This window comes from Myotis nattereri (assembly GCF_964212035.1).
Source record: "Myotis nattereri genome assembly, chromosome: X".
Lineage (NCBI taxonomy): Eukaryota > Metazoa > Chordata > Mammalia > Chiroptera > Vespertilionidae > Myotis > Myotis nattereri.
The window spans coordinates 15,379,755-15,398,024 of record NC_138078.1 but is presented as its reverse complement, the minus strand read 5'-3'; the positions used below and the strand labels follow the sequence as shown (position 1 = coordinate 15,398,024).

Genomic DNA, 18,270 nt, shown 5'->3' with positions numbered 1-18,270 from the left:
ATAACACATATTACATCCAGAAAAAAACACACAAAATGAAAAAAGAAAAAGAAACAAGTGAATCTCGTTGTACTTTGTTAGTGACATAACCAAGTAGAGAAAAGAATTATTCTGACTGACCTTAGAATACAATATATATATATATGGTTTTTTTTGAGTCAACTAAATATTTACTGAGAACCTGTTATGTGGTAGCTGCTGGGATATAAATATGCATACTCTGCTCCAAAGGCTCTACCAACTAGGTGATTGAGACAGACAACACACGGTATGGTGATACACACAGGGTGTGACAGAAACATCCAGGAGGGAATCCTCTCCAGGGAGTTCATGGAAGTCTTGTTAAAGGAGATGATCTCAAAAGTCAGTAGTGAGTGGTAATACCATATGTAGAGAACCTGAAGCACTTCAATATTATTGGCACTTACACTTGGAGACGAGATAGGTGATTAATGATGTCAACATGTACAGTAGTTAAAAAAAAAACACCCAAACAGCCCAGGAAACAATCACTCCCCCCCCCCCCAAGAACTAGGCAAAAGGCATAAGGCATTCACAAGGCATCCCGATCACATAAACGCCAAGTATATCTAAGTGGTCCAATATATGCATGGACAGTCTGAAGATGCTGAGCTAAACTGATTTTTCCCCCAAGTTAAGAACGCCATCACTCCCAGTTTCCATTTTAACCCCCACATTGTTTGTAACATAACCAATTCTCATCAGCCAGGGAGGCACAAACCCTTAAGAGCAGGATGCGGCTGGAACTTTCAGACTGACCCCCTCAAGTGATACAATACAGATCCCTTCCCAGTGCCGAGTCCATGTGCCCCACCCTGTGAAGGAGGCAAAGAGGGAAAGGGGGAGGAGGAAGCAAGACCAGGTGAAAAGCGAGGCTGTTCAATTTTGAATCAGACAAAGAAAAGAAAAACCAGAGCAGCAAGGCAAAGGGAATAACAGGCTATTGAGGGGGCCAGGCGGCGGCTCCAGCACAGGCGGGAACAGCAACAGCAGCGGGGCACCCACAGCTTACGAGAACCACGGGGCAAAGCCCCCCAAGGCTTCGGGCTTTGGTATCATTGGCTTCTGCTTCTGCTTCTGCATCTGCTTCTACTTCTGCTTCGGTTTCAGCTTCTTAGGCTTCGGCTTCGGCTTCGGCTTCGGCTTCTTCGGCTTCGGCTTCTTCGGCTTCGGCTTCGGGCTTCGGCTTCGGCTTCGGCTTTGGCTTCGGCTTCGGCTTCGGCCTCGGCTGCGGCTTCGGATTCGGATTCGGCTTCTTCGTCTTCTTCGGCTTCGGCTTCTTTGGCTTCGGCTTCGGCTTCGGCTGCGGCTTCGGCTGCGGCTTCGGCTGCGGCTGCGGCTGTGGCTGCTTCGGCTTCTTCGGCTTTGGCTTCGCCTTCAGCTTCAGCTGCTTCGGCTTCGGCTTCGGCTTCGGCTTCGGCTTCGGCTTCGGCTTCGGCTTCGGCTTCGGCTTCGGCTTCGGCTTCGGCTTCGGCTTCAGCTTCGGCTGCTTCAGCTTCAGCTTCGGCTGCTTCCGCTTCGGCTTCGGCTTCGGCTTTGGCTGCTTCGGTTCGGCTTCGGGTGGCTTCACCGAGTCGTAGTGCTCCCCGCCAAAGCTTGAGGTGCAGCGCCTGTAGATGAGGGTGAGCGGCTTCTTGGTGTCCTCCTCCCCGATGAGGAGGACAGACGACTCTGTCTGGATCACCTCGACGGGGCCCTGCAGGACGTACGACAGGGCCCTCAGCTCGAGTTGGCCTCACCACGATGCGCTGTGCACCATGTTGTCGCAGTAGTCGAAGTCCTCGCGGGTGTAGACCTCGCGGGTTTTGGGGTCGCTGAAGAAGGGCAGGAATTCGTGGACCTGCTTGCGCAGGTAGTTGGGGGTGCGGCCCCGCAGGCTCTCCAGGGTCACGGAGAGCGGCAGCTGGTCTTGGACGGCGCGGCACATGCAGTGTCTGTCTGCCGGGATCTCCATCTCCAGGTTCTTGGCCTCGAGGGTGACCGCCGGCTTCTCCTCCTCGTCCCGGGGACAGTTGGCCAGGTACCCCACTGGGCGTCGGGCGCTGCCATCTTCTGGGCTCTCTGCGGCGCCGCCCTGCTTTCGCGCCTGTGTGGGCCCTGGAAGGCAAGGAGGCCGGTTCTCAGGAGCCATCTTGGCCAGACCCTCAGTGAGGGAATGGAGGTTGCTGCTGGCAGGGGGAAGCTCTGTGAACCTCCCCAGCTCCCGCTGCTGTTTCTGCTCTATTTCGGCCTCAAGGCGGCCATGTCAAGGAGCAACTGCTTTCTTTTCTTGTCGTTCTTAGGGACCGCGTTCTTCATGGCCTGGATGGGGTCCTGCAGCTCTTCTTTCCCGCGGAGGTGGCGACGCTTCAGCCCTGATACTCAAGCTGCAGATCTGCCTGGTGTTTGGCGAGAACCCACGTTTGGTGGCAGCGAGAGGACCCGCCACCGTTCAGTCCAACTGCTCCAACCTCCAACAGGTAGCTGATCTCAGCCTCCAGTGGCGGGCTGCTCTAGAATACAATATTTTTACCAAACATTCTCAGTAAGATACATTCCAAGGCTAACAAATAGTTTAAATTAGATTCAGCAATTTTACTAGTAATAGTAATGTTGAGGCGGTTAGGAATTCAGACTTCCCCATGACAGATAAGAAATAAGCATAAATTTTAAATTATATGTAGTACGTGAAAACCCTGTATATTTAAATTTGAATTGGAAGTTTAGCAAGATGTTACTCTTCCCTTTAATAGAAGATAGATGTGGCCTTTAAATGTCCCCCCCTGATAGAATCCAGAGAAATGCTTGCTTGCAAGTGTGAGGTGGGGAATGGACTTGGTCGTCTAACCTTGTTCGCCAACCGGTGGTCCGTGGAGAAACAATATAATAAAAAGATAATTGCTGGCATTGCATCCTCAACAGAGCTGATGTCTGCCTCTGAGATTCCCAAAACCTGGGTTCTCGTCCCAGCTCTTCCTCCTGCTCCCTCCAAAGGCATCAAGCTCTGTACCGTGCTGAGCCCAGATTCCTCACCTCTGAAACGAGGAGAATGAGCCCGTGTGTCCTTTTCGCCCTTGAAAACCATGTGGAACGACCACAGATTTCTCGTATACCTTCCGACTTGCTGATGCCATGAATTCTGAGTGTTTCCCCCATTATTACATTCTTGAATGGGCATGTTCACGAAATTCCATCGGGATTGGAATCACATAGCAATACCTAGAAAAAGAAATATTGCTGGCTCGTTAGCACAAAGTGGAGGCAGAAGGAATCTACTTTGTCTTTTTGTCTCTTTCAGCCATGGAATTCCATGGACACCTGCACAGCATAGGCACCAGGGAAGGTCTGAAGGAGTGAGAACTACAAAAAGCTGTGGAGAGCTTTACGTGGAATATCACCGTCTTAAAGGTACCTAGCAGGTTGTTGCTGGTGCTAGTGGTTTTGCAGACTTTTTCAGCGTGTTTCTTTCTATCCGCACATTTTGTGCACGGTCCATTATCCACCACTAGAGGCTATACATGCTCACAGGGATGCAGTGCCCTCTGTCCTCTGAGAGTCTGCAGGCACCATGGCTGGGCGGCACGGCTCAGAGGGAGAATGTGGGGACTTTAACGGTTGGTGGGCACAGTGTGGATTCTGGTAGGAAGTGAAAGGACCTTGCGTTTCATCTGCCAGGTGCTGAAAAAACCAGCGATGAGCCTGGAGAGTGAGGGCACTTCCTTGTCGTCATCATGGAGGTTATAGCTCTGGACCAGCCGTAGTCAGGTGCAGCAGTCGCTTTGACTCACTCCTCCATTTCAGGGCTGTGTGGCCCAGGATCCGGGCGGGGTAGAGTTCCTCTCAGGCCACGTGTCCTACCGCCTAGAGAGGGTGCTATCTGTCTGCGTGGAGTTGGAAAGTCGCCTAGCTCGCAGTCTTCATGATGTGGCCCGATCTCGTATATTGAATACTTTGAATTCGCTGAATCTCAGTGGTGGTTCTTGGGTCTGTTGTGCAGTTGCTGGCAGCAGGGACTGCGGTTGTCCACTTTCGCTGGACATGTGAGATGGCTCCCTCCGGTGGCTGTTGACCAGAGTGTCTGAGCCTGGTCTTTCCATGTGGCTTGGCCTTCTTCTAGCAGGCACTGGGTTCCAAGAGGGAGTCAGCATCCCAGATGACCCATAAGGGACCTGCAGGTCTTCCCCAGCCTCTCCTCAGAAGTCCCAGGTCACCTCTCCTGCGTTCCTTTGTTTAAGCAAGTCACTAAGTCCACCCAGACTCAAGGGGGTAGAGAACTTGACTCCTCTTGATGGGTGAGTGGCAAGGTCATGCGTGTTACTGGGTATTACTGGCTCCACTTGTGTTGTTCACCGCCTTTCCTCGTCGTGTTTGCCGGTTTTCCAGCAGGCCCACCCTCCATCTCTCCTGGGATGCGATTGATGAGCTCTGTGCACCGCCCCTTGGTGCCCATACAGGGGCCTAGTTTTCCTGGAGATGCAGGGACCCAGGAACTGCGGCCGGCTGTGTGGTGCTGCTGGGGAAGGGTCGTATTTCTATCTACTGTATTTTGTTTTACCCATTTATGAGCTGATGGACATTTGGGTTGTTTCTAGGTTTTTTATTATTATTATGAATGAATAATGCTTCTGTGAACCTTTGAAGATAAGTTTTTATGTGAACATATGTTTTCAGTTCTCTTGGGTATATATACCTATACTGGAATTTCTGGACCATAAGGTAACTATGCTTGACGTTTTGAGGACTTGTCAAAGTGTTTTCCACAGCAACTGCACCATTGCATTCTGGTAATGTACAAAGGTTCTGGTTTCTCCAAATCCTCTGCAACACTTGTTAATGTCTTTTTGATATAGCCATCCTTATAGTTATGAAGTGAAATCTCATTGTGGGTTTGATTTGCATGTGTCTTATGACAATGATGTTTAGCTTTTTTGAGCATCTATTCCATGTGTATTTTGGCCATTTGTGTATCTTCTTGGGAGAACTATCTGTTCATGCTTTCCATTGTATAATTTGGTTGTCTTTTTTTAAAAAATATACATATTTTATTGATTTTTTACAGAGAGGAAGGGAAAGGGATAGAGAGTTAGAAACAATGATGAGAGAGAAACATCGACCAGCTGCCTCCTCCACACCCCCTGCTGGGGATGTGCCTGCAACCAAGGTACATGCCCTTGACCAGAATTGAACCTGGCAGGCCGAGGCTCTATCCACTGAGCCAAACCGGTTAGGGTTGGTTGTCTTTTTAAAAAAAGGTCTTTAATTGATTTTTAGATAGAGGAAGGGAGAGGGAGAGAGAGAAACATCAATCGGCTGCCTCCTGCATTCCCACTACCGGGGATCCGTCTGCAACCAGGCATGTGCCCTGACTGGGAATTGAACCGGCAAGCCTTTAGACCAGGGGTCCTCAAACTACGGCCCGCGGGCCACATACAAATACAAATATTGTATTTGTTCCCATTTTGGTTTTTTTTTTACTTCAAAATAAGATATGTGCAGTGTGCATAGGAATTAGTTCATAGTGTTTTTAAACTATAGTCCGGCCCTCCAACGGTCTGAGGGACAGTGAACTGGCCCCCTGTTTAAAAAGTTTGAGGACCCCTGCTTTAGTGTATGGGACAATATCCAACCGAGCCATTCCAGCTAGGGCTAAAGTGGTTGTGTTTTCATTGTGGAGTTTTAAGAGTTCTCTGTATATTATGGATACTACAACCTTATTAGATATATAATTTGCAAATATATTTTCCCACTTTGTGGATTGTCTTTTTACTTTGTAGATACTCCCCTTTGACACCAAAGTTCTTAAATTGTGATGACTTTTCAGTTAAAGTACTTTTACATTGGTTGCTTGTGCTTTTGGTGTCACACGGAAGAAACTGATGTGTAACACGTGGTTGCAAAGAGAACTGTTTTTCATTTGAAGGGTTTTATAGTTTGTAATAGAAGTTGGTTATAAAAAGGGAGGGAGGAACACCTAATTAAGGCTCAGGTTTCTTTGTAGGTGTATATATTTTTGGAAAACATACATATGTAAGATGACATTGGGAAAATAGATTCCATTAGGATGCCATGTACAGGTACCCTTAAGAAAGGCCTCTTGTAGACCTGGGGGCTCTTACCTGACCCAGAGAAGCACTCCATTCTTCTAGACATCCCTTTGCATAATGAGTGAGAATAGGAGAAAAGTGGGTAAAACGGGAAGGTGCCAGAGAAAGAGAGAAAAGAGGGTACAGGAGAGAATATTGGGAAGTTGTGCTGGGGGAAAGTGAGGGAAGCTAGTTTTCCTTTCATCCTCATCGGAGTTGTTGGAGTGCATAGAGACCCCACACATATTTGACTGCTGTCTGATATGTCTGGACCAGAACTCTCTTGGTTGTTCTCAGAAAATTTCCACATTGAATTATTTCTGGTGTGATTTTGTTTCTTCACTTTCAAGCCTTGGGCGGTTAGCCTACTGGGTTCTCCCAGGAAGCCTGTTTTGTAAAGGCCCCTTAACAAGTCTTAGTGATTTTTGGTTATTGATTTCACTGCAGCTTCATGCATCCAGTGACTAGTCCATCTGGGTGGCAGTGTAGGCAGCGCTTCATTTTGGTGAACACTCGTTTCTCACAGTTGTATCCCTTTTGCCATTTGTAAAGCAACATGCCCGGCCTCCCGGCTCCATGGGCTTCTGGCCACGCCAGGGAGCCCGAGTCTCAGTGTGCACACATGGCAGTGGAGGCGCTTTGGAGTGGGTTGTCTTCATGTTGGTCCCTGGCCCAAGCTTTTGAGCTCTCCGACACTTTTGACAGAAGGATCCATGGAATTTTGAACTCCTTCCTCATGGAGGCTGCTAAGGTCGCAATGCTCTATTGGAAATATACCGGTGATTTCCTGTAGGCTGAAATAGGATGCTCTCATTTGAGCATCATAGCTGTGATATGGGATGTTATCATGTCTTGCTTCATAGATGCGGTTCCTTTTTAACTTTTGCTAGAAAAACCACAGCCTGTCAAAGACAGCTGCTATGCTGTGCTCCATCATAACTACTCTAACATTAAAAACAAAGGCTTTTAATGATTGTAATGTATACAGTTTGGCAGAACTCTGCTGATGTGCATTACTGATACTTTATTTAAAAACAAAGATAGTCCATGTTGAAATTGATCAACCTAAGGTAAACAGTGGTTTTTAGGCTGGCTCCATGATTTAAGCTGTACCTATCCAGCTAAGACAAAAAACAATCATTTGAACCAATTGTTCAGAGTTTTGAAGAAGAAACAATCCTGGAAAATGTCAATAATGATGACTGGCAAAATCAAAATTGGAAACAAAGAAAGTGTTTATAGGGCTGCCAGCAAAGAAAGCTTGGGAGGAGATGACAAGTTTGGAATTTCTGGGATGGAATTGGATAAGAATCTCAGTCCAGTTTCCTTAGTTGCTGCAGAGACAGCACTGTCCTTGAATCGGACAGGGTCCTGCACTCCCCTGTGCACTGACCCTTTGTGTAATCCAGTCTTCATTGGAGCCTGAGGAACTGTCTGGACCTGCTCCTTTCTGGTCTTCTTCCTTGGCACCACCACAGTGGCTTTCTCTGATTCACCATGAGTTCTAATTGACCTTTTCTAGTGCTTCTTTTCTGAGCCCGCAGAACCAGATGTTGCTTCAGTAGAAGATAACATTCTGAGTTACCTTTTCATTTCTGTGGTTTGGTGTACAAATGATGTGTGTCGTGTCCCCTGACACTTATTTTTGTTTTGTTCCCAGTTCCCTTCATTGAATACACAAGCTGATCGATTCATTTCCCATGTCCTGTAGCATTCTGAAGAGCAAAGACTTACTAAATTTTGACAACTGGAGACTTGTTACACTTCTGCACATCCAAGCTCCATTTGTGCATTGTAATAGAAGCTGGTAAAGATATTCTGGCTGCTGCCATTTTCCAGGCTGTTTACTTGATTTATTTTAAAAATTCTTCATTGTTGAAAGTATTAACATATGTTCCCTTTCCCCCGCATTGACCTCTCCCAGCCCGCTCCTGACCCTCAGCCCAGGCCTTCACCCCTCTATTGTCTTGTCCATTGGTTATGCTAAGTGCATACAAGTCCTTTGGTTGATCTCTTACCCTCACCCCACCAACCTCCCCTGCCTTCCCTCTGAGGTTTACTGTCTGTTCGATGCTTCTATGTCTCTGCATCTATCTTTGTTCATCAGTTTATGTTGTTCATTATATTCCCCAAATGAGTGAGACCATGTGATACTTATCTTTCTCTGACTGGCTTGTTTCATTTTGCTTAGCATAATGCTCTCCAGGTCCATCCATGCTGTTGCAAATGGTAAGAGTTCTTTGTTTTTTACAGCAGCATAGTATCCCATTGTGTAGATGTACCACTGCTTTTTAATCCACTCATCTGCTGATGGGCACTTAGTCTGTTTGCAGATCTCGGCTATCGTATGTTGCGCTGCTAGGAACATAGAGGTGCATCTGTCTTTTCTTTGGTGTTTCTGATTTCTTGGGATATATTCCTAGCAGTGGTATTACTGGGTCAAATGGGAGTTCCATTTTTAATTATTTTAGGAAAGTCCATATAAGTTTCCACAGAGGCTGCACCAGTCTGCATTCCCACCAGCAGTGTACGAGGGTTCCCTTTTCTTCACATCCTCACCAGCACTTGTCGTTAGTTGATTTGTTGATGGTCGCCATTCTGATAGGTGTGAGGTGATACCTCATGGTCATTTTGATTTACATTTCTTGGATGACTAGTGACTTTGAGCATGTTTTTTTTCATATGCCGCTTTGCTTTCTGTATGTCCACTTTTGAGAAGTGTCTTTTTGCCATTTTTTTCCTTTTGTTAGGTTGTATGAGTTCCCTATAAATTTTGGAGATAAAACCCATGTCAGATTTAACATTGGCAAATATGTTCTCCCATGCAGCGGACTCTCTTATTATTTTGTTGATGGTTTCTTTTGCTGTTCAGAAGCTTTTTATTTTGATGTAGTCCCATTTATTTATTTTGTCCTTAGTTTCCATTGTCCTAGGAGATGTATCAGTAAACATATTGCTACTAGATATGACTGATATTTTGCTGCCTATAGATTCTTCTAAGATTTTTATGGTTTCCCATCTTACATTTAAGTCTTTTTCCATGTTGAATTTATTTTTGTGTATGGTGTAAGTTGGTGGTGTAGTTTCATTTTTTTTGCATGTATCTGACCAATTTTCCCAGCACCATTTATTGAAGAGACTGCCTTTACTCCATTGTATGCTCTTGCCTCTTTTGTCAAATATTAATTGAGCATGATAGCTTGGGTCAATTTTTGGGTTCTCTGTTCTGTTCCATTGGTGTTTTGTCTGTTTTTCTTTGCCAGTACCAGGCTGTTTTGAGAACAGTGGCTTTGTGACATAACTTGCTATCTGGTATTGTGATCCCTCAAACTTTGTTCTTCTATCAGGATGGTTGTGGCTATTCGGGGTCCCTTTTAATTTTATATAAAATTTTGGAGAGTTAGTTCTAGGTCTGTGCAATATGCCGTTGGTATTTGAATGAGGATTGCATTGAATCTGTAGATTGCTTTGTGTAGTATGGACATTTTAATGATGTTGATTTCTACGAATCCCTGAACACTGTATATTCTTCCCCTTGTATATATCTTCCTCTACCTGTTTTTTCTAACATCTTACAGTTTTCTGAGTACAGGTCTTTTACCTCTTTAGTTGAGTTTATTCCTAGGTATCTTAATTGTTGTGTTGCTCTGCTAAATGGGATTATGTTTGTAGTTTCTCTTTTTGTGAGTTCATTATTGGTGTGTAGAAATGCCATAGATTTCTGGGTGTTAATTTTGTGTCCTGCTACATTTCTGCAATGCCTTTGTATTTGTTTCTATGTAATGTGAGTTGCTGTCTCGTTGTGGCCCTGGGCAACCTGCTTGAGATCTGTGAAGGTGAAGCCCCTAGCGGTCCGATGATCCAGGACTCCTTGGCCCAGAGGCTGGGTTTGCCTTGAGTCTGACACCTTTATTGTCTCTGCTCTGAGTTGTACTCCCTTCCCCCATGGTTTGGTCCCTCAGTTGTCTGCCGCAGATGTTTGTGGTGGGTAGGGGCACATGCATAGTTTCTCTGGTGTACGACTCCCTGTGAGATCCCAGAGCCCTCTGGCATGCAATTCACTGTGCAGCCCCGGCGCCTGTGGGAGGGTGGCACCCTATGTCCCTCTGGCACGCACTGGCAGCACAGTCCTGGGGCCTGGGCGTGGTGCTTGGTGCCTCTGGCTCACACCTCAGTGTGGTCCTGGGGCCTGGGCTGGGCACCATGCTGGCTGCCCCTGGGTCTCACTTTCAGCCTGTCCTGGGTCTTGGGCAGGCGCGCCCCTGGCTTGAACTCACAGCCCGGAGTCCTGGAGCGCTGGATCCTGGAACCAGGACAGGGAGGTGGTCTCTCTGGTGTGTGCTCACTGCAGTCACCTGGGAGCCCGTGGTGAGGCAGTGCGCCACTCACTGCAGGGGTGCGGCAGTGGTCCTTTGCCAGTTCCTGCTGGCACATGGCTCACTGTTTGGGTTTGGCGTGTTGTCTCAGGCCAGTCTGGGTGTTGGTGTGGCTGCACTCCTGGCCTCCGCTGCTCCTCCCTTCAGAATGTCATGGGCTGCGCACCAGAGCCGCTCCTGGCCTGGGAGTGCCTGTACAGGTAGCAGGGGCTCCCTGTCCAGCAGGGCCTGATGCTCCAGTCCCCAGACTCCTGGGAGGTCTAACTGTCCCTCACTCACCCACACACGCAGCACATACGTCCACACACTCCCTTCTCCTTAACTCACACTCTCTTCCTCACTGCCGTCCTGCAGGCCACCATGTTGGGATCCTCCCCTTCCAGGCTGTTTTAATGGAGGTGGTTCTTCTTTCACACTCGGGTGCTGCTACTGGCTGTGTCTGGGAATGTCCGCACTGGATAGTGAGGAGGCCACTTCACTTGCGTTGGTCTGTTCTGGCTGAGTACTCAGCATTGATCTTGGTCTCTGGTTTGTTTCTTTCCTGTTGGTTTTAAACTGCGTCTTTAGGGGCAGCGTTCTTTTTCGCTTGGGATAAAGCCTCCTCAGGATGTTTATCAATATGTACAAAGTACACTTTTTTATTCTTTCCTCTCCAATCATTTTCAACGCGTTCTCTGCATGGGCAATGTCAATTTCCCATTGTGCGCGATCTCTCTGCGGTCGCGGTATCCGAATCTTGTGTTTCTCAGTGTGGTTGCTGCCTTGTTTGGTTGCCTCAGTCAGTAATTCTTCATGCTGTCTATGACTTTTTTCTTTCATACCCGTTTTTTATGAACCCATGCCCTCTCTGGTTGGTTGCTAAAAAACATTGGACGTGCTATTCCTGAGCACCTCTTGTGTTCATTTTGGCATGAACCTCGAGCTGGGATCTCTTGAAACCATACAAGGCCACAAAGGGTAGGTTGCCTCCTGAGACTAAACATGATCACCAACATGGCACTTAACACTAGCAGGCACTTCTGTTGTTGGAACAGAAGGTAATATTGGTTAAACCAAGGTTTCCTCTTTTAGTACTGGATCCTCCCTTTTTTTTTAAAATATATTTTATTGATTTTTTACAGAGAGGAAGGGAGAGGGATAGAGAGTTAGAAACATTGATGAGAGAGAAACATTGACCAGCTGCCTCCTGCACACTCCCCACTGGGGACATGTCGGCAACCAAGGTACATGCCCTTGACCGGAATCGAACCCGGGACTCCTTATTCCGCAGGCTGACGCTCTATCCACTGACCCAAACCGGTTCGGCTGGATCTTCTCTTGTTTGTTTGTTTGTTTGTTTTTTTCCCCCCAGAAACAACCCTTTGATTGTTCCTCCGTTTCCAATTTGGGGATTTTGTGTGAGTCGTGTTCTTCTAATATAGAAGAGTCATGCTGGTTGCTTTCCCTCTGCTTTTCTGCTCTCATGGTTTGACTTTGTGTGCTCACTTGCCCGTGCTTAATTGAAAAGGTATCCATAGAGGGAAGACTCAAACAATTCCCTGCCATCCTGGTTAGTTTTGGTTATTTTCAGTTTAATTTCAGGTGAGCCCATCTTCTTTGGAATCACAGTCTGTAGTACTGAAGGAGGAGGTGGTAGCTGTGGAGGAGAAGGTTTTTCCAGAAGTTCATGTGATCTTGTGTTTGGAATTCCTGAATGGTGATAGTGGGGCTAAAGTTTCTAATTGCCCCAAAGCCACTGGCTGATGCATTGGGCTACTGCTTAGAAGACTGGTATTTGGTTTCAGTTTCATACATGCCGATTGATGGTGGATAGCCGTTTGTGAGTGGAGGGAGATCTTCTGTTGTGACTGTTGTCATCAAAGGCATCGTCCTGACAGATGTTGGTGGAGCCAATGAGTTGAGGAGGTTGCTTAATGGTGTTTCCCATGATCCCTTGCCTGAAAGAGAAAGGGAAATCCATTGTTTTGCTCCAGCAACTTTCCCTTTCTCTCATCAGGTCTTCAGTTTGTTCCATTCTAACTTGCTGGCTGTGTCAGTATTATCACAGGAGAGACACGAGGCCCAGAGTGGCACTGGGTACAGGCAGCCACTGGGGCTGCAGGGGGAGGAGATGGTACGAACCTAGGCCATATGAAATCTCTGGGCTAGATTTCTCTGATGTCAGATGCTTCTGCCATGGCGGCAGGCACAGGGCCTGGCCTAGAGAAGAGAGGAGGAAGAGTTTAGGACAGCCATGGGCAAACTATGGCCCGCGGGCCGTATCCGGCCCTTTTGAAATGAATAAAACTAAAAAAAAAAAAAAAAAAAGACCGTACCCTTTTATGTAATGATGTTTACTTTGAATTTATATTAGTTCACACAAATACTCCATCCATGCTTTTGTTCCGGCCCTCCGGTCCAGTTTAAGAACCCATTGTGGCCCTCGAGTCAAAAAGTTTGCCCCGCCCTGATGTAGGAGGTTGTATAGGCAGGGGAGGTGGAGGAATGGGGGTCACAGTGCAGCTGCTGCTATCAGAGAGTAGCCTGTGGCTGGTGGCTGGACCAAGGCGGCAGGGTCCTCCAGGTTTGAGCCTCCATTTGCCTTTGCATGCCTGTCCATGGCTACCAGTGGACAGGTCCCCTCGGCCTCTACCTGGTTTCTGGCTGTTGCTGCCACCACTGCCTGCTCCTGCCACTATGCACAAAGTCCTCCCACCCCGACTGTCCCGCAGTGACCTTGGCACATTTGCACAGCCCTTTCTAAGAATGTTATAGCTTTTTTTAAAAAAAAAACGACAACATTCTTTTATTGATTTCAGGGAGGAAGGAAGAGGGAGAGAGAGATAGAAACATCAACAATAAGAGAGAATCATTGAGTGGCTGCCTTCTGCACACCCTCTATTGGGGATTAAGCCCGCAACCCCAGCATGTGTCCTGGACCAGAATCGAACCCGGGACCCTTCAGTCCGCAGGCCGATGCTCCATCCCCTGCGCCAAATCGCCGGGTAACTTTTTTGATACTGTTGCATTACATTTGTTGGAGGAAAAGCAGAAACTTTTCCAGAAGATAGGCTGTCTTGCAGAGTAGGTCTTTAACAACCGTTCATTGAGTATGCTTTTGTTTTGTTTTCTTGATTGTTTATTGATGCTCACGTGAGGATATTTTCCCATTGATTTTAGAGAAAGTCAACGGAGCAGGGGAGAGACAGAGAGAAACATCTGTGAGAGAGACACATCGATTGGTTGCCTCCCGTGTGTGCGCCGACCAGGGCCGGGGAGCAAGCCTGCACCTAAGTACGTGCCCTTGATCAGCATCAAACGCAGGACTCTTCAGCCTGTGAGCCAGTGCTCTATCCACTGAGCCATACAGGCTAGGGCTCATTGAGCGTCTTTTGGTGAGCATAAAAGAAAGTAACCATAGTCTCTTTCTATTTATGCATGAAAGCTGCCTTTGGGATTCACTCTTCCCTGGTCTGGCAGGAAATCTCCAGAAGGTCTCTTAGCCAACTTTTCCTTCTTAAATACCCAGTCCTCTTGTGGTCACTTTGAAGCATTTAGTAGCCTAGTGTATTGTAACAGTCAAAATCTTACACTTCTAAATACTGGGAAATTTCTGTCTACTGGGAACTGGCACCTTCATGGATTTTGTAGTCTTGCTAGTGATGTGTTTGTCTGTGTATGGGTTGAATGTAGTACTTCTTTTTGCCTTTTCTCTTTCCATCTCCTTCCTCCACTTGACCACCACTCCAGATGTGGTTCCCAGGGAGAACAGTGCACGTGGAGAAGAACACACCCTGGCAGGGTCATTAAATGTGTAATGGGAACAGAGGGAAACCCGAGCCCATGCCCTTATGGGTCCATTTTGAACTTCCTAAAGAGACCGCAGACTGCTGGCTCCAGTCTCATCGGGTGCCTTTCTTCTAACTGGCCACCGAACTCCCCCTCACCCCCTAGTCTCCTTGAGCCACACTTGTGTCAGGGTCATTGCTTCTCCGGGTGCTCTGCCTGTGTGCTTTCCTTTTCAGACAACGGAGTACACTTGCTTTTGCAGGGCTCTCATGTGGACTATGGCCATCACAGTCCCTCTCTGCATGTGGTGGAAGTGCAGGCCCTATTTATTCAATCCCGCCTTATTGTGTGGTCTGGCCAGGCATTTTCAGCCCCCGATTCCCGATTTCATTTGCATGAGTCAGGTAGTGGTTGTCTAGTCCAGCTGACTGAAGAAGACAGGAGTCAAGCTTTCTCAGCTTGTATTTATTTGATGAAGGTCAGGAGGAGGTGATCCTTGTCTTGTCCTCTCCTCATGGGCGTGGAGAAAATTCCCACCATTATTGCTTCCTCGGCGTGTACGAGTACATATTGACTTTGGAAACACAGACCTTTCCTCCTCAGGGCATCTTCATCCCTAGCTTCTCTTCCTATGTGAGCCACATACTAGAGCAGGGTTGGGCGAACTTTTTGACTTGAGGGCCACAGTGGGTTCTTAAACTGGACCAGAGGGCCGGAACAAAAACATGGATGGAGTGTTTGTGTGAACTAATACATGTTAACACTGCTGCTGGTGAAGGAGCGGAGGGGAGAGCAAGAGAACCCTCCGCTCTTTTGGCTCCTTGGGCCGGATAGAACAGCCAAACGGGCCGGATCCGGGCCGCGGGCCGTAGTTTGCCCACGGCTGTACTATAGCATGTCTACTTTCATCTGAGGGCTCCATGGGTGCAGCTTCTGTCTGGACGTTAAACTCCCCTAAATACCCAGGCTTTTGCTGTTCTCTTTTCTGTTGGGGTTTTCTGTCTCCGTGGGTGCTACTCTTGGGTGTTCCTTTTTAAAGTATAAGCAAAACTTTATTTATAACATACTAAACATACCTTCCATAATTTCTTCACAGGTAGTCCAAAGAATAAAACCTCTGGCTTAATTGGAATTTACGTTTTGCCTTACATATTCCAAAATCTATCCATGTCAACTTTGGAATTTTAATCATGCCTGATACTGTGCAATAGGGTACACCTGTACCAGTGACCAAATTCCTAACTTTTGTTGTTCAACCATTTTTCTTGATCTTGCTGTCTGACTCCATACATTCTAGAATATTTGATGGATTTGTAATAAACCTGACTTGCGTTCTTCTTATTAAACAAAATGTATGCTAAAAAAATGCCCACAATTCAGCTACTAAAACTCCTTTAAAGATCTTCTTTGCCAGTGGTTCCAAAGTTTGGGCCATCCGTACTCCCCACTCTGGGTAGCCCAAATCAACCTTGCCTTGGATGCTTTCCTTTTATTATATAAAAATATTCATTGTTCAGATTATTACAGATGTTCCTCTTTTTCCCCCCCATAGCTCCCCTCCACCTGGTTCCCATCCCACCCCATGCCCTTACCCCTGCCACTGTCCTTATCCATAGGTGTAAGATTTTTGTCCAATTTCTTCCCGCACCCTTCATACCCTCTTCCCCCTGATAATTGTCAGTCCACTCCCTTTCTGTGCCCCTGCTTCTATTATATTCACCAGTTTATTCTGTTCATCAGATTTTTTTATTGACTTAATTTTTAGATTCACTTGTTGATAGATATGTATTTGTTGTCCCTTTGTTGTTCATAATTTTTATCTTTACCTTTTTCTTCTTCCTCTTCTTAACGAATACCCTTTAGCATTTCACATAATCCTGGTTTGGTGGTGATGAACTCCTTTAGCTTTTTCTTGTCTGTGAAGCTCTTTATCTGATCTTCAACTCTACATGACAGCTTTGCTTGGTAGAGTTATCTTGGTTGTAGATTCTTGCCATTCATCACTTTGAATATTTCTTGCCACTCCCTTCTGGCCTGCATGGTTTCTGTTGAGAAATCAGCTGACAGTCGTATGGGTGCTCCCTTGTAAGGTAACTGTTTTTCTCTTGCTGCTTTTAAGATTCTCTCTATGTCTTTTTCCCTTGGCATTTTAATTATGATGTGTTTTGGTGTGGTCCTCTTTGGATTCCTCTTTTTGGGAGTTCTTTTCATTTCCTGGACTTGTAAGTCTATTTCTTTCATGAGGTATGGGAATTTTTCTGTCATCATTTCTTCTGATACGTTTTAAATATCTTGCTCTCTCTCTTCTGGCACCTCCATAATTCAGATGTTGGTATGTTTGAAATTGTACCAGAGGCTCCTTACACTATCTTCATATTTTTGGATTGTTTTTTCTTTTTGCTTTTCCAGAAGGGTGATTTTTGCTTCCTTGTATTTCAAATATTTGACTTGATTCTTGGGATCCTCTAGTCTTCTGTTGGATCTCTGTATATTATTCTTTATTTCAGTCAGTGTATGCTTAATTTTTGACTGGTTCTTTTCCATTTTTTTTTTTTTTGGCATTCTCATTAAGATCCTTGAAGGTCTCACTAAGTTCCTCGGAGGTTTGTATAAGATTCTTGTGTAACCTTATAACTGTGGTTTTGTACTCTAAGTCCAGTAATTTGCTTTCCTCCATTTCTTTCATTTGTGACATGTTTCTTTGTCTCTGCATTTTGGCTGCTTCCCTGTGTTGATAGAGTGGCTTTGTGTGGTAGGTGTCCTATTGGGCCCAGTGGCTCAGCCTCCCCAATCACCTGAGGTAGACACTCTTGGTGCACCCCTTTGTCGCTGGGTGTACAGTTTTGTTGTAGTTAAGCCTTGATTGCTGTTGGTATCCCTGGGAGGAAATGATCTCCAGGCCAATTGACTGCAAGCACACTCTGTGTCTGTAGTGGAAGAACTGCTGTGCTGGAGACACCCTTATTGGGCAGGACTTGCTTCAGTGAGGCTTTGGTGCTCACTGAGTCTGCCTCTTGAGTGTGTCACCTATGGATGTGAGGAGTTGAAATGTGGTATCTGACCACTGGGTATACTGGCTCCTGGATCTCCAAGGAGGTACAAATTCAACCACTGTGTGAGTCCACCCAGCAGGAGCTACCGCGAGATCTGCAGATTTTTCCTCTTTGTTTGGGGTTTGGAGATTTTGCAGTTCTCTGACCCAGCTGCAGTTTGTCAGGTTAGGCTGCAAAAGGACAGGTGATTCATTTGCACCGCTACACACAGCTTAGGTGGGGTCGTAAATTGGCTGGGGTGGGGTCTCAGAGAATCACCAGGGTGCAGCAAACAGCAATGGCTGTCCATCAGCTGTCTCTGCATCTTGGTGGCTCTGTGTCTTGGCGTCTCCATGTCCCTGCATCCTGTGCCCCCACAGTAACAATGATCCCTGCGAGCAGTTCTGCAAGAAAGCCACCCCCACTTTCCGCCCCGAAGCTAGACAGTCCAGTTTCTCCCTGGAGGAGTCTGGGTCCCTAGAGACTCGCTGGAAATGAGGTCAGTGTAGTCGGGAGCTTGTATCTCCCGATTGACAAAAACCGCGCTCCCAGGTGCAGCCCGGTTCGCGGGCCTCCGCACCTCCTACCCAGCCTCAGTGCGCTTTTTTCTTTCCTTCTAGTTGTAGAACTTCCACTCAGCCAGCTTCCCCGTGGTTCTGGATGATAGCCGTTTTGTCTTTTAGTTGTAGTTTTAACGTGGTTGTGAGGGGCGGGAGGTACAGGTATATACCTTATGCCGCCATCTTGGTTGTCCGGATGCTTTCCTTTTAAGACAGTCTTTGTCCATTGACTTTCTCAGGTTCCATATGTCAGTCATGGAAAACACAGTCTTTCTTGCAGCAGGTGTTAGAAGTACTGTTTGCTCCAAACCAGTCCTCTCTTCTACAGTCAGATCCAGTCAGTTCCTGCCCCAGGCTCAGCTTCATTGAATCACATACTGGTTCCACTGTCTCTAACTCCAGGGGACATATGTCAAGCTTTCTGAAGGTGTTTGTCATTTGCTTGAGGCAT

At 46.7% G+C, this 18,270-nt stretch overlaps 2 pseudogenes across 2 annotated transcripts; both read right to left on the bottom strand.

Annotated features, from left to right (window-relative positions):
* Window positions 1–784: 784 nt before the first annotated feature.
* On the bottom strand, window positions 785–10,821 carry LOC308511120 (OTU domain-containing protein 6A-like; annotated as a pseudogene). The gene is made up of 4 exons: window positions 10,787–10,821; window positions 10,311–10,386; window positions 1,524–2,513; window positions 785–836 (listed from the first exon to the last, which is right to left on the bottom strand). The product of its transcript is annotated as an OTU domain-containing protein 6A-like (transcript).
* A 4,644-nt stretch (window positions 10,822–15,465) lies between these two features.
* Window positions 15,466–15,662, bottom strand: LOC308511127 (protein CEBPZOS-like; annotated as a pseudogene). Its single transcript has one exon. The product of its transcript is annotated as a protein CEBPZOS-like (transcript).
* Between the last annotated feature and the right edge of the window lie 2,608 nt (window positions 15,663–18,270).